This window comes from Eurosta solidaginis, chromosome 4 (assembly GCF_040869045.1).
Source record: "Eurosta solidaginis isolate ZX-2024a chromosome 4, ASM4086904v1, whole genome shotgun sequence".
Lineage (NCBI taxonomy): Eukaryota > Metazoa > Arthropoda > Insecta > Diptera > Tephritidae > Eurosta > Eurosta solidaginis.
The window spans coordinates 91,179,166-91,190,133 of record NC_090322.1 but is presented as its reverse complement, the minus strand read 5'-3'; the positions used below and the strand labels follow the sequence as shown (position 1 = coordinate 91,190,133).

The window sequence follows — 10,968 nt, the reverse complement described above, 5'->3', positions numbered from 1 at the left end:
GTAAAGTGAATCCATTTTTAATGAAAACTGTAGCAAATTCTTCAAACTATTATAAAAATATTCTTTAGCAGAAAATTAGCCACCCACTTCAGTGCCCTAGAAATTAGCCGGAGAATTCAACCATATACAAACCATATGACAAAGCTTGAATTGCATTATCCCAAAAAAATTAAATTTTTAGTTAATCTGTTTACAATAAAACGAGTGATATATGTTTCTATAATTCTTTTATTTTTCCATCAAAAACACAAATTTTATAAAACTTTTAAGGCTATAGCCTAGAAGTATTAACTTATGAATAACACATGCATTAGTTTCATGTCCGAATCAGTTTTAGCAAGCGTAAAATATGCTATTGTTTTTTTGTTTAGGCCAACGTCCCATCTTATTTCTATACCTTCCTGTGTTTGCGATTCTTTTAATTTTTTATCTGTTTCTAGGCGCACAAGTGGACCAAAAACTTTCTCGTATTGATAACCATCTTCATACCGCAATAGCACTTGTGATGGTTCAGTATCTATACCTGGCTTCTCTAAATCCTGAAATGTTGCATCAATATTTTCGTTCCATAATTCCTCTAATTTGTTTATTTGTGCTGCTGATATTTGTCATGCACGCCACTGCTCTTGTTCGGTAGGACCTTAACCAGCCACGGCAAAAACGAACGATCAGTTATAAGTAGCTTCCTTTGTTCTTCATCCCAATTCATATCTTTCCAAGAGTTTTGCGCTGCACATGATTGAATAAAATTTAAATTTATTTATTTAAATACACCTTTTAATATTCACTCCATTTTCAGCTTACCGGCTTAACAACACTACAATAGAATCAGCCTGTGCTGGAATGAATCCTAATACAAATACATTACGTACGCCACACGAGTAACATTTTAATACTGTTTCTCCAAGTGGACCTTCAGAATGTAGGGTGACTTCCCTATGTTTAGCTCTCACCGAAAGATTAACAATTTGGGATCCAGATGTGCTTCCACGCCCATTGAAAAACCATTTTTTGCAATTATTGCACATCACTTCGTCGTCGAAATTGTTGTTGCACAACTTTGCTTTGTTCCGTTCGCCGTTTCCACAATTTCTCTGCACAAAAAGCACACTTTTTCGCCCTTATTTACCACTATCTCTTGAGATATTGTTTTCGTTGTGCAGTTCTTAAGACAACTATCCCCATTTTTCGATAATAGCTGGCAAACTTTTGTAAAAGTATATTTTTTCCAATTTTCGAGAAAATTATTCCTTTTTGTATCCAATAAACTTTTTTACTCAATCGGAAAGTAAAGCACACAGACGAGTAGTGATGAACGATATTTCACTATCGATGATTGCATCCCCGCATCACTATTAGTATTAGAATTTCATGCTGAAGGAAAATCGCCAATTGCTATTAGCGATATTCTGCCAGAGGTGATTGTCATTCAAAAGAATCGAATGAAGGAAAATCGCCAATCACCGATATATTTGGATTGCAATAGCTATAGCTATTAGCGATTTGTGAATAGCGGCGATGCAATCACCAATAGCGAAATATCGTTCCATCACTATTACCTCATGAACGGAGATAAAAATACAACACAAAAAAAAACCAGCGAAACTCAAGCAGCGAAACAAAAAATGTATAACAAAAGCGGAATCAAAAAGGGTCATTGCAACCAGCGATGGAGCGATTGGAAAGATGGAATTTTCCCTCCTGGTCTCTACCCACCCAACCTGTTAATGTACCTTGACTTTATGCACATTAACCCAGAAAAATACTTAAACCTGGTACACTAACCTTTCCCTGCATTTCGTCATCAAAGTGAAAGAATTCAAAATCCATTTTTTCTTTTAGACTACTATAATTTCATACATTTATTGAAATAAAAGTAATAACTAACATTATTCGATCAGCGAGTTTGTATGTAAGAATATAACAAAAAATAGATCCATCCTATTCTCAGTTTTTATATATATTTAACAATTTATTCAAAAGCCAATTAATACTACCTAAGACTAAAAGATATGTAATTAATCGATATATATTTATTATTCAGATATACGAGCTCTCTATGGTTTGGTCCGTTTATTGTAATAGCTTTATACCTAATTATATAAATATTAATTTCAAACATTCGTAAGTTTACTTGGGAAATCCTATTATTCGCAAATCCTCTTCAATATATGGGCTTTGTTTTGAGTTATCAACTCGATTTTTGCGCTAAAGTAAAATAAATATACGTAACGACTAAAGACACGAACTTGTGCCAAAGAGAAAATATGCAAACGAAATGATTTAAGAAACGAACTCGTCCACGGTAATAAAACAGGTTGTGAGTGTGTTAACTATTCAAACGCAATCAAACTTAGATTTCAAATCGCGGTTCAAAATGTAAAGACAAAAAGGGATATTTTCACCTAATTATTACCAATAAAATGAAAAATATGTGCCAAGTCTAACACGTCGAGAAATGTTTCTACTAAAAAATATACAATATTGAAGTATAATTTTTTTTTTCTACTTACTTGATCTCCATCGATGCTACGGTGAGCTCAGCGACGATGACGGGAATGTTGTAAGTTCGATGTATGATGTCTAGCGACCTTGTCTGCTAGTGCTAAAATTATTTTGAAATTACACTTGCAACATGTTAGAATACATATTTTGGCATCACTAGTAAATCGAATGGTTTTAATTATAAAAAAAAAATGTACTAACGAACTTAAGAGGGCGAGGCCATTTTCGGTATTACCTACGAGATCAACTCTTAAAATTTTATACCGAAAATGCGAGTTTGTGAACTTTGTCGGAATTCCCAACCATATAATTAAACCAAATTACGGGAAAATTAAATCGACGAGATTATTACCTTAACTCCCTGTTTTATGGTACACAAATTTTCTTTATAAATTATCATAATTACCACTGAGTGATCGTAAGAATGAACAAGAAACTAGTTACATCCCTAATTAATTTATTTATACAATTAATCTTCACTAGTTATTTTTCATAAGAAAATTCAGAAACAAAAAAAATCTTTATAAATTATTTAACTTAAAGCCAAGTTTCCAGAAATCTGTTATGTCGACCGTCTCGACGTTTGTTGGGAAATTTCGGCGTCTGAGTATGGACCAAGGTTACAGCTACTCCTTCACCCGCGTGTTGATTTTTTTTATTTTTCGTTGACATTCTTAAATTTAGTTGTGCACGTTGGCCTCTTTAATCATTTTCATTTGATGAATCACGGTTTTTTATTGACCGTCATTTTCATCATTCCTACACGATTTTCACCTTTCTTCTCAGTTTCAGTTTAGAGCTTGTAAATTTTAATTTTTGTTTGCCATTTCGTGCTTCAAAGTTTTTTTTTCACAAAACTTTTCAAAAATTTTCTTTTCAGTTGGTTTTTGTTGCTTTCCAACGCACGCGGGTTTGGTCCGACGTTTTTCGCCTCTCGTAGTGGTCTTTTCAATGTCTCCTCAAAAACTGACTTTCTTAATTTCTGGCCTACGCATTCAAAGCCTTTGCTTCTACCGGGAGTTTTCCAGTTTTCCATGTCTTCCCTCCTTCAATATAGGTCAAACGGAATAATCGCCTGATCTTCCCGTTAGACATTGTTTTTTTTTTTTCTTTTCTTCTTGATATACATTTGTACAGTCAGATCAGACTATGACTTCTTTACTCGTATCGAGAGATGAGAAATAACGTCATGGATCACGTCATCCAAATTTGCTTAACAAACAAAAGCAGGAATATAGCAGCATAAATTCGCACTAGTCCAAAAAAAATGTAGTGAAAAATGCGTCAACTATAAATCAATCATCTAAGTAACTGTCGTTCGTTGAATAGCAAACAACCAACTCTACAATTTTATATTTCCCCATTTCCTCCTCTTAGGGTTCGAACTTGGTACTTTTTCTGTCGGGCTCTTCGGCCTCTTTCCCTGGCGTAGCTAGGCTATTTCACCTTAAATAAGGACAGGGATTGTTCTTGGTAATCCGATCCGGTTTGGGACTATTTTTTATATGATCGAAATCTACTATACCTCGAATACAGCAAACAAATTTACCAGGGGCTGATGCTCGGCATTGCTCCCGATTCTACTACGGACATCGTAGATATGAGTGGGAGCAGCCGTGTGAGTTGGTGGGGCCGAGCGAGCAGCAGCGGGTGCTTGTTGTGGCTTGCTGAGCAGCGGGGCTGCTGGAAGGTATCGGGGGGCGCTAAGGCGCAGACTACGGGACGTCCTAGGGTGTGAACAGCAAATAGCCATAAAAGATTTATAGAAGTTACGTGGACGTCTGGTTTTGGGATCTAGCTCAGAACAACCTGTCCGATGCAACCATCACTTACACGAGACACACTGACAAGAGTATGACCGTCCTAAAAAGATTCTTTTCCAACAGATGCAGCAAAATCATTTCTCGGAACCGGGGTCAGGAGACGGACCCGGATTGGGTTCGATACCTTCCCGGAGCAAGAGAATATGGAGCAGTCCCGCTGCAAGGAGCTGCAGGGAGGATGACAATTTGTGGGAGCGACGCAACAAATTAAACGGGGTTACACTGAAATGGCAGTCCTTGGTCGGGAAAAATCCCGAGTCTCTCCGGTACATAGAACCGACGGCCTTGAGAAGCGAATATTAATGGGTGTTTTCTCTCTGTTGAAATGTTCGCTAGATTGAACCGCCCACCAACTCTCAATAATTCAAATCTTTCGACCGATTCAAGATAGGGGTTCAAATAGCGCAACTGTCCATTTGTAGGTAAATTTTTCTGTAAAAGATTAATATCGTTAGGAAAATGTTTTTGTTGCAAATTCCAAATTATATAAAAAAGGGCATGCTGCAATTCCTGCGAAGATAGAGGTCCGGTTCATTATATTTAAAATTAGGTCTTAGTTTATTGACGAATCGAAACATCAAACCGAGTAATAGAATGCTACTAATATAAGAGCTCTTTTGGCTAATGACTTCAAGAATATGGTTATTGTTTATAGTTGTGCTAAACGCCGACTTTCGTTTTTCGCTTTCTATAATGTCCATACCAAGGCATTTGTTTTCGTTTTTTGGCCAAACCTCCATGGTTTCATATAAAAATGCTGATCCAGTGTACCAAACCGAGCTTTCGAGTTCTTTTACCGTACACCCTCTGGACACGATGTCTGCAGGATTGCTATGTGATGGAACATGCCTTCAATGCGCTTGCGTAGTTAATTCTTGTATTTCCGAAACCCGATTTCCGACGAATGTAGAAAGCGTTATTGAGTGCATCTTCAGCCAGTGCAAGACCACTTGTGAATCTGCCCATAGAAGAAGTGATTTGATTTTTGAAAATAAGCGAGCTAAAAGTAGAGGGCCGCAAAGTTCTAGCTTGGGCAATCCTGTTTTTTGACAGGGGCGACTCTAGACTTTGCTGTGAGTAAATGAATGCTAATGCTTCCGGACTTGGTAACTGTGCGCGTGTATATTGCGCATCCATATGCTCGAATAGATGCATCACAGAAGCCATATAATTGAAAAGACTGGGTGTCCGTTGAAAGACAATACCTTTGCACGGTGAGTGAGATATGTCTGAAATGTCCGTGAGGAAACCTGTCCAAGCGTACTGTATGTTCTGAGGTACAGATTTATCCCAATACAACTTGAGTAGCCATATCTCCTGTAATAGAATTTTAGATATAATTACAATAGGATCCAAAAAACCAAGAGGGTAAAACAAAGATGATGCAACTGAGAGGATGGAGCGCTTCTTTATTCGATTTATTAGCTCTTTCCTCGGTTCGAACGAAAACAAGAAAGTATCATGTGTTTGATCCCATCGCAGGCCCAGGGCGCTGGTAACACAATCGTCGAAATTGAGATTTTTCGCACAGTTATCTTGCCTGAGTCGATGATAGTTTAAGTGCCACTTTGAAAGCTCGAATCCACCCAAAGCTAATAACTCTACCAGCTCTTCCTTTACTCGAAGAAGTTCGTTCAACCTATCTGCGCCACACAATAAATCATCCACAGTGTACTCTCTCCTAACGGACACCTCTCTTAAGCGGACACCTCTCATAAACGGACCTGTTTTCAATACAGCAAAAAACATAAAAATTTATATACCTATTGCATACACGTAGTTAGTACCTTCTTGTGTGTGTACGTACGTGAATCGCAATGCCTAAAGCAGGATGATAAATCGATTTTTTCATTTTGTACCAAACAAGGAAAAAAATGTTGCAAATCATCCAAAAATGTACCAAAATTCTTCGGATGTGAATTTGAACCAAACTAGAGCTATATTTTGCTTCTTTATCCAAAAACTGTTTTAGTCAGGAAACTTTCTAACACAAATTAAAGGTAGTATAACAGGGAAATATGATTTATGAAGAAATACTTTTCCAGTAAAAATAATAAAATAAGTTTATCGATTGAAGCGTACAATTATGTACATATATAAAAACATTTCTTTATTGAGCACCAGTAAGGAACATTAAATTAATATTAAAAAAAAATAACAGCTACATACAATGCAAAAACATTTCATAAAAACATTTTAGATACAAAAGATTTAGATTCAGGTATAAAAGTTGAAAAATTTTCGCCTACATCTATACTAATAACTCATGCTTCAATCACTACATTAACAGTTCTTCTTCTTTAAGTTCTTTAAATAACTCAGTTGACAAAAAGCTTTTTTTCGTATCTATATTATGATAACTATTGTTAGTTGATTTCATCAAGTCTTTAGTTTTTATTAAATTCGAAACTGTGTTTGTTTGAATTCTATTTGTACACTTAGTTTTAATTATATTTTGTATAGAAAATATCCTTTCTACGTTTGTGGATGAATTTGGAATCAACAATATGCCTTGAACTATTCTATAAATATTGGAAAATATTTGCACATGTAATTTATTTTTAACTGATTTTAATTCTTCCCAAAAGCTGCATATATTTAAATTCTTAAATTTTTTAAGGCTTTGTACGTCATCTTTTTCGAAAAGGGTGTTTGATAGAATAATATCCACATTAACACTGCAGTAAACTCCATCTGGAGTTGTGATTTTCGTCTGAATCAATTTTTAACATCCAAATAGGACTGGAGTCTAAATAAAATTTTTTTATAAAATTTTTAATTTGACAATGGGTAAATGTATGCGAATATCTTCAGACTCCATTTCTATATTCACATTATTTATTACATTTAAAATATAAGAAAGAAATGTAAAATATACTTTATAAATAGGACTTTGAAAAATTTTAGATGTACGATTAATATTTTATTTACTGCTTTTTTTCGTAAAGATTAAAATAATACTTTAGAGCATCCCATTGCTCAAGAGTTCTATCTATGACTGTTTGTCTAGAAAGCCACCTTGTGGGGGCGTACCGAAATGTTCTTGAAAACTCTGAAAGTCTGCCCTCCTAAGGGGGCTGTTACAAAAATTATAGTTTACGTCTTTTAAAAATGTATAACTTTTGTTGGGAAATACATCACAAGCGGCTTTTGAAGATAAATTTAAAATACGACAAACACATCGATTAACATACAAATTTGGAACAATTTTCTTGCACTCCGCTTTTTGCTCCCACCATAACCGAGGAATTGTCGGCAGTGAAACCAATAATTTTTTCAAGTGGTTTTGAATGGTCTTTCAAAGATTTAATAATAGCATTACAAATACCCTCCTGCTACTATCGGTCAAAGGTATCAAATCCAAAAAATCATTACTCATATCAATGCACTTTTTACCAAAAATTCGAATCGAAATTGCCAAATTTTTTGATATATATATATCAGTCGTTTCATCTATTATTAGATAGTAATAATTCTTCTGACAAAACGCAATGATTTAAATTTTCTGGCCCTGTTATTTGAGTTATTATTTTCTGTGCTTTAATTCTATTGATGCAAAATTTGTTCACTATTTTTGAATTAGTTATGCTATTTTTCTTTCGGCAACAAAACAACTTAACTATATATTTTCTTCGAAAAATTAAAAATTTTTTGTACATTCAGTGCTGCTTTGTAAATGACTTCAAGTGTAGTGCTGTATTTTACAAAAATGTACCAAATATGTCAATGTAGTACCAACGTACTTTCGGGAAGCGAAATGTACCAAAAAAAGTACAAATGTACCATGATTATCATCAATGGCCTAAAGTAGTATTGAGTATTAAAGACAAAGTTAATGCCATTGAAATTCATAAGAAAGAAAAACTAAGTGTATGAGAGTTGGTAATCAGAAAAACGCAAGCTGCTAGCATTATCAAAAACAAAGATCAAATATTAAGTTTGTGGGACACTGACGTCAACCCGGAGTGAAAAAGGAGTCTGCTGAAGCCCAAAGGCCTTAATATTGATAAATTGTGCTACGAATGGTTTGTGAAGGCTCGAAATAAGAGGACTCCTCTGTCAGGCACACTTATGAGGAGCAAAGCTAAAGAAATTACAGTGAGACTCAATTACAACGATTTTAGTGCATCATCCGGCTGGCTAGAAAGGTTCAAAAAACTTCACAACATAACTTTCCGTACAATTATTTTGAATATTTTGTACACAAAACTTTATTCTTTAATTTATGAACAAAGCTTTATGAACCTCCTAACTCAGTCTTATTTGTATGTATTAATATTCTTGTTTTGGAAATAAAACTGTTTAAACATTCATCAATAATACTTTTCTCATAAGCGGACACCTCCCATAAGAGGACAAATTTGGCAGTCTCTTAGGTGTCCGTTTAAGAGAGACTACACTGTACATAAAATTACGATTTAACGATGCTAGATCTCAGTGCAAACTGATCCTGATGATTCTCAGCCAAATATACTAAAATTTGTATAGCCAGATACGGTGCCGAAGCCATTCGATACGTTACTGTATTCAACTGAAACGTGCGAATTTCATCTGTCGGCGAACTCCTCCACAAAATATATTGGAAACGTCTGTCATTATCATCCACAAGGACTTGTCTGTACATCTTGACTATGTCGGCAGTAAGTGCAAATCTATATAGGCGAAATCGGAGAAGAATTAACTCACTTTGATTTGTAGGACCAAACATTAAAATGTCGTTGAGAGATTTTTCTATTGTGGTCCGACAAGAAGCATCAAAAACAACACGGAGTTTTGTTGTTGCGCTGGTGGGCTTCAAGACACAATGGTGTGGGATGAAAAAATGTGGTTCTTCCAGATTTGGGTTATCCACAACAGTCATATGTCCCAGACGCTCGTATTCGTCCAAGAAATCCACGTATTGCTCATTCAAACGGGGTAACTTTTCTAAACGACGTTCTTGGGAATTGAAGCGCCTTAGTGTCGTGGTGTACGAGTCGCCGGAGCAGGAGGGATCATCCTTGAAAGGCAGTTTTACCAAGATTTTGCCAGTTTGATTTCTCGAAACAGTAGTTTTGTATAGCTGATTACGAGTTGATTGTTCGCGAGTCCATGGCTCGGCATTGCTGGTAACTTCCTCAATGTTCCATAATTTTTCCATCTTGGCATCCAAAGAATCGTTGGCTGAAAATAAACATATACGTTGAGGCGAATTATTGTTTGATTGGTATCGGCCCGATAAAACCCGTCCTAAAAGAGTTTTTTGCGAGATTTGCAAATTATTTCCAAGTTTAATTTGGCCGACTGCCAAGAGACTAAAGAAAATGTCCGTACCTAGCAACAAATCAAATTTCTTTGGTACGTAAAATTCGTCGTCTGCAAGTGGAAGATTATTTGGAATATTTATTTATTTATTATTAAACTATGTTGTTAGGCTGGCTTTAGGTCAATTTTCGTAAAAATAAAACACAAGTGTTTTTCTTCTAACCAATATAATTCGGTTACTCCACGGTAACCGTCTTCAGGGTAAAACTGTTGATAAAAACATAAATAAACCAAAATTAACAAACTTAAAACGTAAGAAAATAATAAAAAATTAATTAATTAAAAAATAATAATAAAAATACATTATTCTTCCACATACATTAATTTTCACGTCTGCCCTGTGTGACGCGGAGTTTGGTACGGTTTATAAGTTAATAAGTGCTTATATATATGCGCGCAGTCGGAGCTATCACTCTTAAAGTTCAGTCGTATATACGACGGTGTGTTTACTATATGTAACATCTCCAGGGTAAATCTCTTATTGTAATTTTGTTCTTGTTGGAGAATTTGCGCGTCGTCGAAATTAGGCGAATGCCCACTAGATGAACAATGGGCCATTAGTGCTGTTTTTGGGTTATCAGTTGTATGACAATATTTGAAATCCGATTTATGTTGTGAAAGTCTGGATTTTAATTTTAATTTTGTTGTACCTACATAGACACTCTTGCACGGCTCTCTGTCACTTCCTGTACACGGAATTTGGTACACAACATTGCTTTTTTCGTTTTGTGGTATTTTTGACTTTGTAATAAATATTTGAAAGTATTAGTCGGTCTATGGGCAATTTTTATTTTTTCCTTATTGTAACAATCCGATTTTTCAAGACGCTCGGAGAGTTGAGGTACGTACGTGAGAGATTTGAAAATGACTGACTTTTGTGGTTTTTGTTGACTAATAGCATCGTTTACTCTACTTAAAAAATTTTTAATTGTGTATGTTGGAAAATCGTTGTTCTTTAAAGCTGAAAATATTTCTTTCTTGATTTCATTTTGGTAAATTTGGTCCGAAGTCTGTAACATCCGCTTTATACAGCCCATTGCTGTATTTAATATCATTGATGTTGGATGCTTTGAATTATAATTAATAATTCTCCCCGATGATGTTGGTTTTCTATACCACTTTAACTTTAATTTATTGTTTAATCTATTTACTATTGCATCTAAATAAGCCAATTTTCCATCCTTTTCGAGTTCCACTGCAAATTTTATATTTTTGTCGAAAGAGTTCAATGTGTTAAGTATATTTTCAACTTCATTTTCTTCTACGATAGCAAATAAATCATCAACATACTTCGTAAGTAATCTTGGTTTGTGCTCCAATTTATCCATCGTTTTTT

The 10,968-nt window shown here is 35.0% G+C and overlaps 1 pseudogene; it reads right to left on the bottom strand.

The window, feature by feature from the left end:
• Positions 1–317: 317 nt before the first annotated feature.
• On the bottom strand, positions 318–1,830 carry LOC137248607 (regulator of nonsense transcripts 1 homolog; annotated as a pseudogene).
• Positions 1,831–10,968: the final 9,138 nt, after the last annotated feature.